The sequence below is a fragment of the Acomys russatus genome, chromosome 8 (assembly GCF_903995435.1).
Source record: "Acomys russatus chromosome 8, mAcoRus1.1, whole genome shotgun sequence".
NCBI lineage: Eukaryota > Metazoa > Chordata > Mammalia > Rodentia > Muridae > Acomys > Acomys russatus.
The window spans coordinates 31,898,135-31,914,798 of record NC_067144.1 but is presented as its reverse complement, the minus strand read 5'-3'; positions in this window follow the sequence as shown (position 1 = coordinate 31,914,798).

The following is a 16,664-nucleotide window of genomic DNA, read 5'->3' as shown; positions in this document are numbered from 1 at the left end:
GAACCCTCACCTTATGACCAGAGCAGATGTTCCTGATAGGGTTAATTCATACTGGGAAATATTTTTGCTCACTGCTTTCTATCATATTCTCCTTCCTTTCATCATTTCCTGACATCTGAATAGAAGAGCCCCTCCCCTGGCCTTGATTCTTTGATTCTTCAAACAGAACCCTTGGCATCACCTCTGATTCTTCCTTCTTTGTCATGTCTATAGTCAGTGAATCATCATGTTCTACTGTTTCTGTAGTTATCAAATCCTAATCCACTTTTACTTGGCACAGCTTAGATTTGCACAGAGCCTACCCATTCTCTGAGAGGTGCCTGGCCTCATTCCTAGTTGTGAGCCAGACATAACTATGACTGCAATGTAGCCTGGGTGTCTAGGCCCAGATTATTGGACCAACTTGAGTAAATGTTCCAAATGCACAATAAGAATGTGTCCTAAGCCAGGTGTGGTGGCACACACCTGTAACCCCAGCACTCTGGAAGGCAGAGGTAGGCAGATCTCTATGAATTCAAGGCCAGCGTGGTCTACAAAGTAAGTTAAGACAAGGCTACACAGAGAAACCCTGTCTTGAAAACAACAAACCAAACCAAAAGAACATGTCTTACAGTTTGGATTTGGAACTTAGGTGCCCCTCTCAGGCTGAATACTGCTTGAGTGGAGTGATATAACCTTGGAGGTGAGGTTAGCACTCCAGTGTGATTAACAGTGTCACATGTGTTCTAATCTAAAGGTATCAGTAAGGAGGAAGTTACAAGACTGAGGGGAAGCAACACATGAGAGCAAGGAAGGAAAGAGAGAGGTAGGTTTCCTAGCAATACTACCTGGTGAAAATTAGATTCAGTTCTTGCTTTTGGTTCTGGTAAGTTCAACAAACTCTCAACCAACTCTTAGTTAAGCCCCAATTTAAGTGGTCTTGAGTGAGTTTCTCATATTTTCCATCAAAATACCTTTAAAGAAAACAATTGCCACACTTACTGGTTCTTAATTTCTGTCCTAGATAATGTAGGTGTTTATAAGAGGCAGTACATTGTCTGATATATATAAAATCTCAACACTGACAACTGGCAACTGGCAACCTGATTTTGACCCCTAGGACTCACATAGTGCAAGCAGAGACCCAACTTCTGCAAGTTGTTTTCTAGCCTATACATAGACTGTGGTGTGCAGGTTTACACACATGTACACACACACACACACACACACACACACACACACACACACAAATGTAATAAAAGTTTAAAGTAGTAATTGATCTTGATCAATAAACATTTGTGCATTTTCTGATTGCTAGTTAAATAAAAAAGTGTTTTTACTTTTTTTTTTTTTGGTTTTTGGTTTTTGGAGACAAGGTTTCTCTGTGTAGCCTTGTCTGTCCTGGACTCACTTTTGTAGACCAGGCTAGCCTCGAACTCACAGTGATTCACCTGCCTCTGCCTTCAAGTGCTGGGATTAAAGGGATGCGCCACCACACCCGGCTTGTATCTTTACTTTGTAAATTATTTTGTGAATCTAAAATATACAAAACCATTAACGGAGGATAGTAGCAAAGGCTGGTGTTTCAGTTTTTCTGTTATTGTAACTGCATACCACAAACACATAAAGAATAAATATATAGTTATTTAGTTGGTGGTTCTAGAGATATCGAAATTCAAGTGCATGATGTCATCATCATTAACATCTGTTATGGGCCTTCTTGCCAGCACTGAAATGGCAAATCACATCACATAACAGAACAAGTATGCCAGAAAGCACATGCTTTTATTATTAAAAACAAATAAACCTCTCCTACAATCCATGAGTAGCTTAGTCCATTCATGAGGGGTATCATCCTAAGCTTGAAAATTAATTTCACCATACATTCAAGCAATAACAGGAAGCAAAGAGGGAAATTTGCAAGATGACAGCTACAATTGAGTAAACATAGATACAACAAAGCAAAAATCTGCTTGGATTTTAACCTTCTCTAGAATACAGTCCCTTTAATTCTCCCCCTGGTGGCCATAGTTGTTCTTATCTACCTTGATTGGACCTAGGAAGTGTGTTCCACGGGAAAGGTATGCAGAATTGTATGCAGTTGTGGTATTTTAGTACCTAACTGTAAGCAGAAACTTAATTAATGACTCTTAAGAAACTGATAAAATAGTTGAATGATTTTCGTATCAGCAGCCGTGACAGTCTTCCATGTTGGTTTTATGTTTCCTTGTATTCTTCTGTATGTGTTTCCCCTTAAAAGCTTTCTGTTTTTAGAAAACTATGCAGCAAATAGTGCAGAAAAATAAAAATATTTATCCAGTAAATAAATACTAAGTATCTTTTTAACAAAACTGCTTTAGTTGATCACATGGATGACAACAACATGGCAAAAAATGAAAATGGATGTCTGCAGATGTCAACAGAGGAAGAGAATTACCAAACATTAAACAAGTTAGGGCATATACCTCAAGGCAGTAAATTAAACACATTTAAGATACAAGGCCCAGTGAACATTACAAATCTGGAGAGTGCTCTTAGTTAGGGATACTACTTTGTAAAACAACACTGTTGATGCCCACTAATATTCATGCTACTGGATAATCCCAATCTTGCCTTCCCTTGGAAAGGTTTACTGGTTGGAAAACTCATAAGTACTCAATCTTTATGAAGAAATCTACCACCTCCATGCATCTATAGTACCTGAAGCATATTTACTCATATGCAATTTGGATCTCAATAGAAGCAGGTGCCTCTGACAGGTTATCTCCTTAAAGAGAAATGTGAAAGTGTTTAATTGAAGTGTAAATCAAGAATCCTGAAGAAATAATTGGTCTACTAATTAACTGATACGGTTTGCATATAAAAAATATGCCCTCAAAGGCATATGCACTGGAGGTTTGGTTCCAGTTAGTGGTTCTGTTAAGCAGTGATTGGATATAAAGGTTATAACGTTATCCATATATGAATACACTGATGAACTTCACCATCAATTAGCTGAATGGACTATCAGGAGGTGGAGCCTACTTGAAGGAAGATCATTGGGAGCATGCCCTTAAAGGACATACCTTGTTTCTGGCTCCCCTCTCTCCCAGTGTCCAGGCTGCCATGAAGTGAGCAGCTTGGTTGTCATACCGCTCTCTTGTGCTGTACACCCTCACTACAATCCCAGGGGATATGGGGCCAGCTGGCACAGACTGGAGCCTTGGAACCATGAACCAAAAGTCCTCTGTTCCTTATGTTATTTTTCTCAGGTATTTTGTCATAGTGACAAAAAGTTGCCTAGCACATTCAAGACCCACCCCAGTTGACACTGTAAACATGTCTGTTCCACTCCATCCTTCCTCTGGTTCCCCTCTTGCAGCTTCTGATGGATCTTCCCTCCCATGCAGTGTCAGCTCTTTGTATACTCCCTCATTGTTGCATCTCTTATCTTATCTTATCTTGGGTCCCTGCACTGTGCTAATTTACTATTTATGTAAATAAAAATTATGAATAATTACATCATATGTTAAATTTAACTGCCTAACCATGCCTGAAACTTGTAATTTAATAGTAAGACACTTTCAGAGTAAATTGCAGTCCTTTGCACAGGATAGGACTTTAACAAACATCTAGAGAATTAACCAACTAACAACAACTAACCCATCTTCCAAGACCATAGTATAACATAGTAGTGTCTCCTAGCTGAGATACAGTTCAGGAGATCTGCTGCTTTTTCCTTAGGTACAAACCTTGATTGAATTTGACTATATGACTGCAGAATACTGTAGGCATGAGGTAATGTCTGAGGAATCTCCTGGGGGCGTGGAGGGCAAGACCACAAGGACAGGAAAGTGCTAAAGAAGGAACTCAGAGAAAAGGGTCAAAAAAGGCTATTTTCTCAATCTCTGCTTGCAAGGCTATATTTAGTAGCTAGCTAAATGATACAAAGACAGCAGGGGGAAAATGAAAAAAATCATACATTCCTCTAGTGAACCCAATGTCTGGTGTTCCTATGTGCAGTTATCCTTCTTTTCAGATCCCTGGGATAACCACAGCTGCCCTAGTCATGTCAAGCAGGGCTTATGCTCTTGGTTCCAAAGATCGTAAACAGCATTTAACCTGTACATACAGGAAGATGTGTTGAATTGAAAGGTGGAGACGGGTAGGAAGATGACTCAGTGGATAAAAGCTTTCATTTTATAAGTATGAGAACCTGAGTTTGAGTCCCTATAACCCATATAAAGCCAGAGCTTTCATAAAAGCCAGCCCCATGACAGAAACTGTAATTCCAAAATTCCTACAGGGAGCTGGGAAGCAGATTCAAGAGAATGCATAGACTCTTCAAGCCCAGTTAGCTCCAAGAACACAGCAGAAACATACATACACACACACACACACACACACACACAATCCTGAATCAAACATGCTTGAAAACAAGGACCAACACCTAGGAGTGTCTAACCTCTATGTACGTACATTGGCAGCCATGGGACACTACCCCCCCCCCCACACACATGTGCACATACATGTTTATACACACACGCACACAAATACATTTCAAATGTCTCACCAGATCATTTTCTAGATTATGTAAAAATTTCATTTTAAGATCTATGATTCAATTATTCAAAGTAAGTATAAAGATAAAATTAACTGACTTCATCAAGGAAACTCAATTGGAAGAACATATTTAAGTATGTTGCTTCTTTTTAAAATAAATATACTCAACTCAAGAAATGTGTGTTGAATTATCATAAGATCCTTTTTTTTCCCTTCCAGACAGGGTTTTTCTATATTCTAGGCAGTCTTGGAGCTCACAATCTCCTTGTTTCAGCCCCCCAAGTACAGATAGATCAGTGTTGGTTTTATCTCAAGATTTTTCATTGTACAATTTTGATATCAGCTAGCTCAGTGCTCTGTAATTTACAAGTGAGTAAACAAAGTTTAGCACATAAATTATTGCCTAAAATTCACCATCCAGCAGCAGTGGAACCAGGCTGAAAGTACCACGTTCTTCAGAAAAAATTAAAATATACTAAAACCAAAATCTAGGGAAAAGTAAGACTGAGGGTTTTAAAAAAGTCTATTCTTCAGAAAAGTCAAATATACTCTCCAACAAAACACAAATTAGTAGATAGTAAATAGAATGTGATGATATTCTTAAAGAGCGGGAACCCCTAATCTTCACAGGATAGCTGTGGATATTATTATTCATCATAAAATGATACAGATTATCTTTAGTCAATTTAAGGGCTTGTGGAGACCTATGCTTTTATTTGTTTCTTTTCCCTTGTTTTAATGTAGTCTCAATTATTTTGCATCACATCAAGATAACTATGAAACTTTTTCTTAAGCCCAACTGCAATCCACATCTTCACAGGTATTCAATGGTAAACTTACTTCATGTAAAGCAGGGCATTATGTAATCAACCTAAATTAAATTCAACAAGCACTTTTCCAAATATCTAGCAAATGATAAGAGTTTAAAACATACTTAGAGTACCAGACTACCAAGATATGACCTATGTTTTCCATATTTAAGTCTAGTAGAAGATAAGAGTTGTCAAGAGATGGTCATCAGTATAGGTACAATAATGGATTTATTCTTCACACTGTAATGACTGAAAACAAATTGTGTTGTTAAAATTCTTACCTCAGATTAACCATACCATTTGGTAAACAACTACATTAACACATTACGTATAATGAATAATGTAGTGTTTAAAAGGCTTTTACATATAGCAAACTTTCATACCTGTTACTCTATGCTGGTGTAGAGAGACAAACACCTACCTTTCAGAGAGCAAAAGAAATACACAGATTAGGGCTAAGCCACACTTTATACACTCCTGTCAAGGTCAGCAGTGACAACCTCAGTTAATTCTGACATTGTTTCTAAATTTGTCTTTTTGAGAAGTTGAACCCATGGATATGAATTTGGCGCCCAAAATGTCTCTAAGACAAGTCTGTGAGATGCCAGAGAACAATTCCATTCCGAGAACTGAAATCCACAGGCTAATTTGACCCATTCTCCAAATGTTTGCTGTATAATGAGATTAGGCAATATTAATAAGAAAAGCAACAAGAGAGTTCCTGGCTCTACAGTTACTTCTTCTAGTGAGCCCAACAGTTCATGGTCTCAAGAATCTTTAATCCTTGCAAAAAATACTCACTAGCAATTGTCTACTACTTATTCAGGTCATATTTGGAATAGTAGGAAATACAATTTATTAAGGGTACACTATGTTCCAATCCCTATTCTATGTTGTTGTACAGATGACCTCACTAAAAACCTTTATCAATAGTACAAAGACGGTTTTGTTATCCCTAGTTTATGAATAGAGAAACAAGTAACAGCGATAAGCTAATACCTAGTAACTCTTACTTCTTCAGGGTGATAACTGACTGAAATTAGGGCCTTCCACAGACTCTGCACGTGCTCCACCACTGGGATGGATATGTATGTGTGTGTTTGTGTATATGTATGTGTGTGTGCACACACACACACACACTCTGTTTTACTTTTAAATTTTGAAATAAATTCACACTACATTGCCCAGCCTGGCCTATAACCCAAGATTCTCCTGCCTGAACCTCAAGTAACTCAGATTACTGGTGGGTTCCACCATGCTCAGCTGACGCAGTGAGACAAGATTTGAACTACAAATATTTAAACTCAAACTTTCTCTTCTGTAACCACTGTGATATGTAACTGTCGACTCAGAGGTAACATAAAGGATTTGCTGTTGTTGTTCTCCCCTCTCCACCCAAACTGTAGTTTTTAAAAAGCCGTCATCTATCCAAGGACATGTACTGCTATTTATTTCTCTAATGACATGTAGGGTACTTTCTTTCCCAGTTTTTAGGTGAAGCAACTAGCTAGTGGTTAAAATAAACAAACAAACAAACAAACAAACAAACAAGGCAGCCAAGGGCCTTGACTTTGAGTCACTCTTCCAGGATTTGAAAGCGTTTTGTGAACCCAGAAATGGTCTCTGGAGCAAAAGATTTTTCTGAGCTGTGTTTAAAATAACTTTGTAGAAATGACATTGAAAAGTGAAACCCTGAGTAATAGACAGCAGCTCATGTACTCAGTTCGCTCTAATGGTGGGCCACTTCTACTAAATGATTGCTGCAAAGCAGTGAATTAACCATTTCCCATTGAGGGGGAAAGAAGCTGGTAGAGACCCTTGCCTGAAACCTTCTTAGTATGGCAGCTTTGAGGGCAGAAACAAGCTAGTAATAAATGATGAAGTGTTGCACATTGCAAATGATCAGTTAGACCAGAAATGAGCCAACATAGGATTCTAGTTGGGATGAAGTCGCTGCTTCTAACAGGAATGTGATTTAATTAGATTGAGTAAGCTGGCAGCAGTAACCTCACAGAGACTCAGGGTAGACAGAATGAAAAAAGAGAAAGCCCATTCTGGCTGGCTGGTGCTTTGTAAGGCATGGACATTAAAATTCTCCATTTGACCTTTGGGAGATCACAAGCCATTGTAATACGTGCTGCAGGCTGGAAATAAAAAAGGGTGTGTCGTGTTTGGGTGTTTAAAAAAAAAACAATTAATCCAGAGTCAAAGAGGCACACCAACTTGCCTTACATCAATCCTCAGTGAGCTGATGATTCAAAATGCAGAGGAAACTGACCCGAGTGGTTTTCAGAAGGGTTTAATTTGAAATGGATGAGAGACAGCTGTTAAGGTTATAAGCCTCTTTCCATTTCTGACCAGTCAGGGGAGACATCAGCCAGTACTCTGAGGCCACAGGGGGAAGAGTAAATAGTAACAGTGGTATGGGTGGCTTTGCTTAGAAAAATTATCCCAAGCAGGGCAAAAATCTGAGACATAGTGCTGAGACGGTTGGTGTTTGGTAATTGCCAAATCTAAAGGGTAGGTAGTCATGTAATAGAACTGGAAATTCAGATTTGGCCTATGAGACCATTATGACAACCCCAGGAAAATGTGAGAATGGGTAACTTCATCCTTGGACTGAATAGAGAGTAAGAATTAGAACAAGATCTTGTATATCAAGTATTATGTCTTCGAGGTGGCACACACCTTTAATCCCAGTACTCGGGAGGCAGAGGCAGGCAGATCAGTGTGAGTTTGAAGCCAGCCTGGTCTACAAAATGAGTCTAGGACAGTCAAGACTACACAGAGAAACCCTGTCTCGAAAAACAGAAAAAAGCAAAACAAAAACAAAATTTATAAAACCTAAATTCTCTCAATAGTTGGCTTAGCCAAATGATTAAATCCCCTGATTTGATTTGACAGTAAAAATATAATACCTGATTCTAATCTAGAAACTTCTTGAAGGTCTTTTATATATTGATGAACACAAATCATTCCACTTAAAATTTACATGAAACGTCTACAATTTTACATGGAAATAAGTCAGAAATATTCTAAGACTCAAGGCTTCTTGGCCTGTCTTTGTTCTTTTGCTACTGCCCAAACAGAACATGTGTTCTTTGAGCCTTCTGTGAAGATTATCCTACATTAGCCCTTCCATATAAGAAGCCAGATAACCAGTTTATTCTGTAGTGATGAGAATAGAACCTAGGGTCTTACAGTGCTGGGCAAGCACTCTACTACTGATCTATACCTCTAGCAATGCAGTTGCTAATTTAGAGTGAATTCTGCAATACTTTTATTCACACTTCTATATCTAGGTAATTCATCACATAAAATTATCCTTCTGTTGTTCACACTGATAGGCATTCTCATTAAAATTTTTAATTATGTATTTTATGTGGGTGTGCATATATGAGTGGGTGAATGTACATGTGTGTGTGGCTGAGTAGGTGGGTTTTTTTGTGTGTGTGGTTAGGGGGTATTTATGAACCATAGCTTCCCTTGTGTAGAAATGAGAGGAAAACTTGCAGGAGTCCGTTCACTCACTCCTTCAGTTATGCAGGTTCCAAGGACTCAATTCATCATGAGGCTTGGCAGCAGTTGACTTTACCAACTTGCTAACTCAATATTGTCATAAGCAACAACAACAAAAACTGCCCTTGATCTGAGCGAAAAGGCTAAAAGGTGACATCATTTCAATATTGGTTGGGACATTTCAATACGAGTATTGCATTGCTACTTTAATTTCAATTTCCTATTAAAACATTAAACATTTTTTTTCAAATGCTGATCAGTCACATGGATTACCACTTGTCTTTGTTACTTGAGTTGCCTGTTTATTTTATTCATCTTCTGTTTGTTTTGTTTTTATTTTTTACCTGCAAGTATCCATTGTTTGCTTTGTATGTTTTCTTTAAATGTTATTATTTATTTAGGTGTACACGTGTCTCTGTATGTGCGCATGGTGCAGTGCCCACAGATGCCAGAACAGCTGTCAGAGCTTCTGGAGCTGGAATCATAGGTGCGTGTGAGCTGCCTGATGGTCTGATGTGGGTACCTGGAATCAACTGAGGTTCCCTGCAAGAGCAGCAAGTGCTCTTACCTGCTGAAACATCTCGCCAGCCTCCATTTGTTTCCTAATCCTATCTCTGTCATATTATTATCTTTATTTACCAACTTTATCATTTATCATATGGATTTATTTATGTTTTATTTTATACCTTAATGAGGTTAAGTACATCTATCTTTTCATAGATACTTTTTTCTTCGTTAGCATTGGGGGATTATATATGGTTATATTTAGTCAATGGTTGTGGCTAGCCTAGTATTAGTTACTAAGGCGAATGGCTAACAATAACAAAATTGCTCTTTGCCAGTGCACAAGAACTGAAATCACCAAAATAACAATGACTCAAATAGGACAGAAGTTTATTTATTTTATGCAATCTGGAAGGAGATAATCCAGGGCTCTTAAGTGTATAAAGGATCAAGTATCTTCTATCTTGATGATCTACGATCAGGGCTTCCACTCCGTGGATAAAGTTACAGTTCAAATTCTGTTGGAGATCCAGTCATTTTCTCTACTTACACTTAGAAAAACAAGATTTAAAAGAACCCATGTCTTCCAAGGCTATTCCCCAACAACTGTCCATCATTTGCATTTATACCCTATAACATAAGGGGTGCTTGCATACCTCTGGCTGCTAGAGGCAGGCCTAATCCCACATGACCTTGAACCCATATAAGTGTGAGGAAATAGTTTATAAAATGAGGAAAATTAATTGAGTCATTTGCAAAACAATTTCAAAGTGATAATTAGCTAAGCTATTTTCAGACTACTAATTGGTATAAAACATAATTTTATGAAAACTTTATATATATATAATCTTTACACACACACACAAACAAACATATATGAATCCTTACTCTCACTTCAGCATTTTCCTGAGCTCTTTAATTTTACTAGCATCTCTTTTCTAACACAAGCATTCCCAATCATCATTGTTGTCTATAGTCAGGTAGGCATTGATGTACTAATAGGTGATGTTTAGTTACTTGAAACAGAAGTAAACCAGCACCACTATAAACAGAAGAAAGCCCTTCTGCTATCTATTGCTTCATAGACATCAGTTGTCAGTTGTCCACACTTCATCTCAGTGATCTCAACAGTTGTGAAATTGGTAGAATTATTAAAAAAAAAAAAAAAGGCTTGCTGGGAGAAAAAAAATGGTAGCCAAATATAATAATAATTAATAAAAATCTACTTTTTAGCTAAAGAGTTGATATTGCCAGATGTTTTTTAATGAGTGGTATAGTGTAAGGGAATAATTTTTGTTAAATATTTTCATGCACATCTTTATATTTACAAATAGAAAAATGAATAAAATCTTTAATGGGGAAAGATACAAGAAACATGCCATGGGTTTTAACATGGGCTGTTATCTGTCTGCCTTGGGATCTAAAAGATAATTTTCAAAATAGAACTCACCAATGTCTGCTGCATAGTGAAAAAAAAATTATTCAGACTGTAAAGAAAAACAAATTACTAATTTTCAGTTTTTAAAATTCTCTATGACTAGAATTAAGGGAATATAACTGGTAAACATGTTTCCTCTCATTTCATCTTTTTATCATGTCTAATAGTAACTTTAAAAGAAGCAAATATCAGTTATAAACTCCTCATTTACAATTTCAGCATCTCTCAAAAATGTCATTCACCAAAATGACTTCTCCCCTGATGATGAAGCTGAACATTAGTGGATGAAGCAGACCATTAATGCTAGACTCTTAGCAGCAATGCTTTGATAAACCAATTCTCCATAAAGCACTTTATTAATCAGTGTGCGCCACCAACAAGCACATTTAAATTTCAACACATGCAAATCAGGTACCCCAAATATGCTGTGAGGCATATAGCACTATACCGTATTTACATATGTATTTAGCATACTGTTGTAAGCAGCAAGGTATCTTTTCAAGCCTGGAATTAATTATCCTCTTCCACATTTTTCTTTTGTTTCCTTTTCCTATTTCTATTCTCTTGTGAAGTTAATATTCTCTGATCTCTCAACTTAACTCATGATCCATTTATTGAATACCTGGGTCTTAGCCTGTCTCAGGATGAACACCAGTGAAGAAGGCAAGTGTCTGTTTTGCTTTAGATCTCTAATACCCCAGAAGCTTATATGTTGGAGAGTTGGTCCTGGGTACCATTAGCAGCAGTGTTCAGAGGTGAGCCTTAGGGGTGTGACTGGACCATGCAGGTTCTGACCTCAGTGAAAGGATAAAGCCATTTATGTACTCATAATTTAGTAGGATACTGGGGAATAATAGAAAATTTAGGAGGTAGGCCCACCTTAGAAGCTGCTGTGGTGTTCATTTGAACGGCACATTTGGTCCCCAACTCCTTTTTCTTTTGCTTGCTGGCTGCTCTGAGGTGAGCAATTTTCTTCTATTACATACTTCTGCCATAGTAGACTGCCTTATGATAGGCCCCCAAAGGTACTGAGTTACCTAATCCTGGACTGAATTTTCTGTAACTATGTGTTAATTCCTTGAGTTTCTTGGGTATTTAGTCTCACTGACAGAAAGCTAACATACAATGTATTCTTAGAGCAGAAAGATTTAGACTTGGATCACAACCTCTCTAAAAATTACTTGAAATAGGCCAGTAATTGCAATACTTGCATTTTCCAGCTAAAGGAGCTTGAAAGATGTCTCAGTGGTTAAGGGCTGTGCTTCCAGAGGACCTGGGTTCAATTCCCAGCACCTACATGGCAGCTTACAACTGTCTGTAACTCCAATTCCCGGTGATCGGATGTCCATATCTGCTGTCCACCACCAGCACAGCACACATGATGCACAGACATGCGCATCAAATAGATAAATAATAACTATTAAAAGTAAATATGGGAAAGTTTAAAAGAAAGAAAAATTGCAGAGCAGTTTGAGTTACTCACACATCAACACAGTACTTTGCCCTCCTTGCTTAAATGTTTTCTCTAGTAGAAGGCATTTGCTGACATCTAGTTAAAAACTTGAGTTCATCTCATCCATCCCAAAGTGCTTTGCTTTGATGTTAATGAACTTAATTGTGCAGCCAAGGAAACGGTGAGGACTGAGGTTCAGGTTCCCTGGTTTCATCAAGATTTAGAAAATAGATCAAATGCAGTGAATCAAAATTACTTTACATTTCTTCTCAGTGAATGCACTCTGAACTATGCTAGAGATGTTTCCTATAATAAGGAAGCAAAGAGATTCCATTAAGCCTCAGTGACCCCTACTAAGTTCTTATCAGATTTGCCTACACAAGACAGACCCACGAAGCATCCCTGTCTAGCCTTTTACCAGAGACCTAGGCTCCAATACTTCCCCGTACTTCATCACATTCTAGAAGAAACAAAGCTTGCCCCTTGTGTGCATCTTACCCTAACCCATGTCTCCATAAAAATATCAGTACACTCTCTTGCAAAAAAAATCAGCTGTTGAGTCACTTTTATTGAGAAAGATTATGATTTTATGTTGTTCTATATAGTATTTATGTGTTCCCTGTCCCATACCTATGCAATTCATGGGATGTATTTCATCACTACTATTTTGTGCTGAACATATCTCAGAATTTCTCAATATGTGCACCACATGCTTTGGGGAAGGATCATAAAGCTATATCATGTTAGATAAATCATATCCTGCCTTATAAGAAAGCATTCAGCTTCTGAAGCCAGAATGCTTAAGCACAAATCCCAATTTTTCTTGAATTTGATGGTATTCTTCATTCTCTCTGTGATGTAGCTTTTTCATCCATAGCATGCCTCTGCTCTAGCCTCCGTCAGTCTCCGTAACAATAGTTACACATAGTCCACAGGAGTAATTTATAAAGAAGAGAAAATTATTTCTTCCATTTCCAGGAAGCTAAGATGTCCAGATCTAGGATATGGCAATTGGGCCAAAAGGCTCAGAGGTGACATTATTTAAACTTTTTTGGCACTTTGATTAGAAATATCTTGTTATTATTTTAATTTTATTTTCCTCGTGTGTTTATCATTTTTTCCAAATGATTATCAGTTATGTGGATTACCATTTGTCTTTTCTATTATGCTATTCTTTTTTTTTTTTCAAATGCAGTTGTCCCCTGTTTGCTTTGTATGTTTTCTTAAAAATTTTATTATTTATTTAGGGGCACATGTGTCTCTGCATGTGCCGATGGTGCAGTGCCCACAGAGGCCAGAACAGCTGTCAGAGCTTCTGGAGCTGGAGTTATAGGTGCCTGATGTGGGCACTTGGAATCAATTCAGGTTCCCTGCAAGAGCAGCAAGCGCTCTTATCTGCTGAGCCATCTGGCCAGTCCCCATTTGTTTCCTAATCCTATCTCTGTCATATTATTTTAATTTACCAACTCTATCATTTATCATATGGATTTACTTGTTTTGTTTTATATCTTAATGAAGTTAAGTATATCTATCTTTTTATAACATACTTTTTCTTCTTTAGCATTGGTGGATTATATATAGTTATATTTAGTCAGTGGTTGTGGCTAGCCTAGTATTAGTTACCAAGGGGAATGGCTAACAATAACAGAATTGCTCTTTGCCAGTGAAATAAAAATGACTCCAATCGGACAGAAGCTCATTTTATGCAATCTGGAAGGAGATAATCTCTGGCTCTTAAGGGTATAAAGTATCAAGTATCTTCTATCTTGATGATTTATAATCATGGCTTACTTTACCTGGATGAAATTCCACAATTGGTGTTTACTTTCATGGATGTCCCAACTACTACAAGTCACAACATTGAAAAACAAGAATAAACTAACAAATAGGTATTAAAGAATCTGTCTTACCGGACTCCAAGAATTTAAAAAATTAAGAAGAATCTTTATTAGATATCAGAAACTTCTAATGACCTGGTTTGAAAATCAGGTACAGAAGTGGATCTCTGTCTGCATCAAGACACTGCTGGTAAAAGGAAAATGTGCATATGTGATGCTAAAAGTCTGGACACAGGTGCACCTTTGTGCAAGGGCCCCTGGGTCCAGATCTGCCAGCCTTGATAGTCTCCTTATGAAGCTTCTAACCACACTCCTCCATCCTTCTATAGAACTCTAAGCTTTTAACCAAGAGTCCACCTTTGACTCTCAGTATCTGTCCCGATCCCTTGTTGGGTGGAGTCTCTCAGAAGACTGTTAGGCTAATATCCACTTATACTATGCAGTCTTTCTGGGTCTGGGTTACTTCACTCAGGATTGTTTCTAGTTCCACCCATTTGCCTTCAAATTTCAAGATTTTCTTGTTTTTAGTAGCCAAATAATATTCTATTGTGTAAATATACCACAGTTTCATTATTCCATTGAGGGGCATCTATGTTGTTTCCAGGTCCTGGCTATTACCAATGAAGCTGCTATGAATATAGTTGAGTAAATGTCCATGTTGTATGGTGGAGCATCTTTTGGGTATATGCCCAGAAGTTGCATAACTGAGTTTTGAGGTTGCAGTATTCCCAATTTTCTTAGAAATCTCCAGATTGGTTTCAAAAGTGGTTGTACAAGTTTGCACTCCCACCAGCAACGCAGGAGTGTTCACCTTTCTCCACGTTCTCAACAGCATGTGCTGTCACTTGAGTTTTGATCTTAGCTATTCTGAAAGATGGAGTCTCAGAGTCATTTTGATTTGTATTTCCCTGATGACTAGTGACATTGAGCATTTTAAGTGTTTCTTTACCCATTTGATAGTCCTCTATTGAGAATTCTGTTTAGCTATGTACCCCACTTTAAAATTGGGTTGTTTAGGTGTTGTTTAATTTCTTTTTTTTTTTTTTCCTTCTCCTCCTCCTTTTTCCTCTTCTTTTGGTTTTTCAAGACAGGGTTTCTCTGCGTAGTTTTCGTTGTCCTGGACTCGCTTTGTAGACCAGGCTGGCCTCGAACTCACAGAGATCCACCTGCTTCTGCCTCTTGAGTGCTGGAATTAAAGGTGTGCGCCACCACACCTGGCAATTGTTCAATTTCTTGAGTTCTTTTTATATTTTGGACATTAGCCCTTTGTCAGACATAAGGTCAGTGAGGATCTTTCCCAATGTGCAGGCTGTTCTGTTCTGTTGACACTGTCCTTTGCCTTACAGAACCTCTTCAGTTTCATGAAGCTCCACTTATTGTTGATCTTAGAGCCTGGGCTGCTGGGGTTCTATTCAGAAGTTGTCTTCTGGGCCACTGAGTTCAAGGCTCTTTCCCAATTTTTCTTCTAACAGATTTAGTGTGTCTGTTTACCCCACCCGCAGCCGAGGTCTTTAATCCACATGGACTTGAGTTTGCAGAGTGATAAATATGTATCTATTTGCATTTTTCTACATGTGGACATCCAGTTAGACCGGCAACATTTGTTGAAGATGCTATCACTTTTTCCATTGTATAGACTTGGCTTCTTTGTCAAAAATCAAGTGTTCATAGGTGTGTGGGTTTACTTCTGGGTCTTTGACTTGATTCCACTGATCAACCAGCCTATTTCTATGCCAGTACCATGCTGCTTTTATTACTGTTGCTCTATAGTACAGCATGAGACCCGGGATGGAGATTCCTCTGAAAGATTGTTTATTGTATAGGATTGTTTTAGCTATTCTTTTTATTTCACCGGGTGATACAGGCCCATTTAAGTTGCATATCTAATCTGGTATGTATAGAGAATCATCCAGTTCTTTTAGATTTTCCAGTTCTGTCAAGTACAGGTTTTTAAACTATGTCATTAGGATTCTCTAGATTCTCAGTGTCTGCTATGTGCCTTTATCTCACATTTTGTTAATTTGGCTCTCAGTCCTTTTTAGTTAACTTGGGTAGGGGTTTGTCAATCTTTTGATCATTTCAAAGATTCGATTCTTTGTTTCACTGATTCTTTGCATTTTGTTTCTATTTTATTGATTACAGCCAACTTTGGTTATTTCTTACTGTCTACTCATCATCCATGTGACTTCCTTTTGTTCTAGAGCTTTCAGGTATGCTGTTATTAGTATATCTTGGTTTTTACATATTCATTTAGTGCTGTGAACATGCCTTTATAGCACTTTCATCATGTCCCATAGGTTTGTATATGTTATTTTCATTCAGTTCTAGAAAGTCTTTAATTTCTTAATTTTTATCTTCACCCATTTCTCAGTCATGTGTTCTTCCATTGACATGAGTTTGTAAGCTTTCTGCTGTTTTTTTTTTTTTTTTTAAATACTGATCTTTAATCTGTTGGTCAGACTGGATGCAGGATGTAATTTTAATGTCCTTGTATCTGTTGTGATGTTTTGTGCCTAAGTTATATGAGCAATTTTGGAGAAAGTTCCATCAGGTGCACAGAAGAGATATTCTTTTGTTTT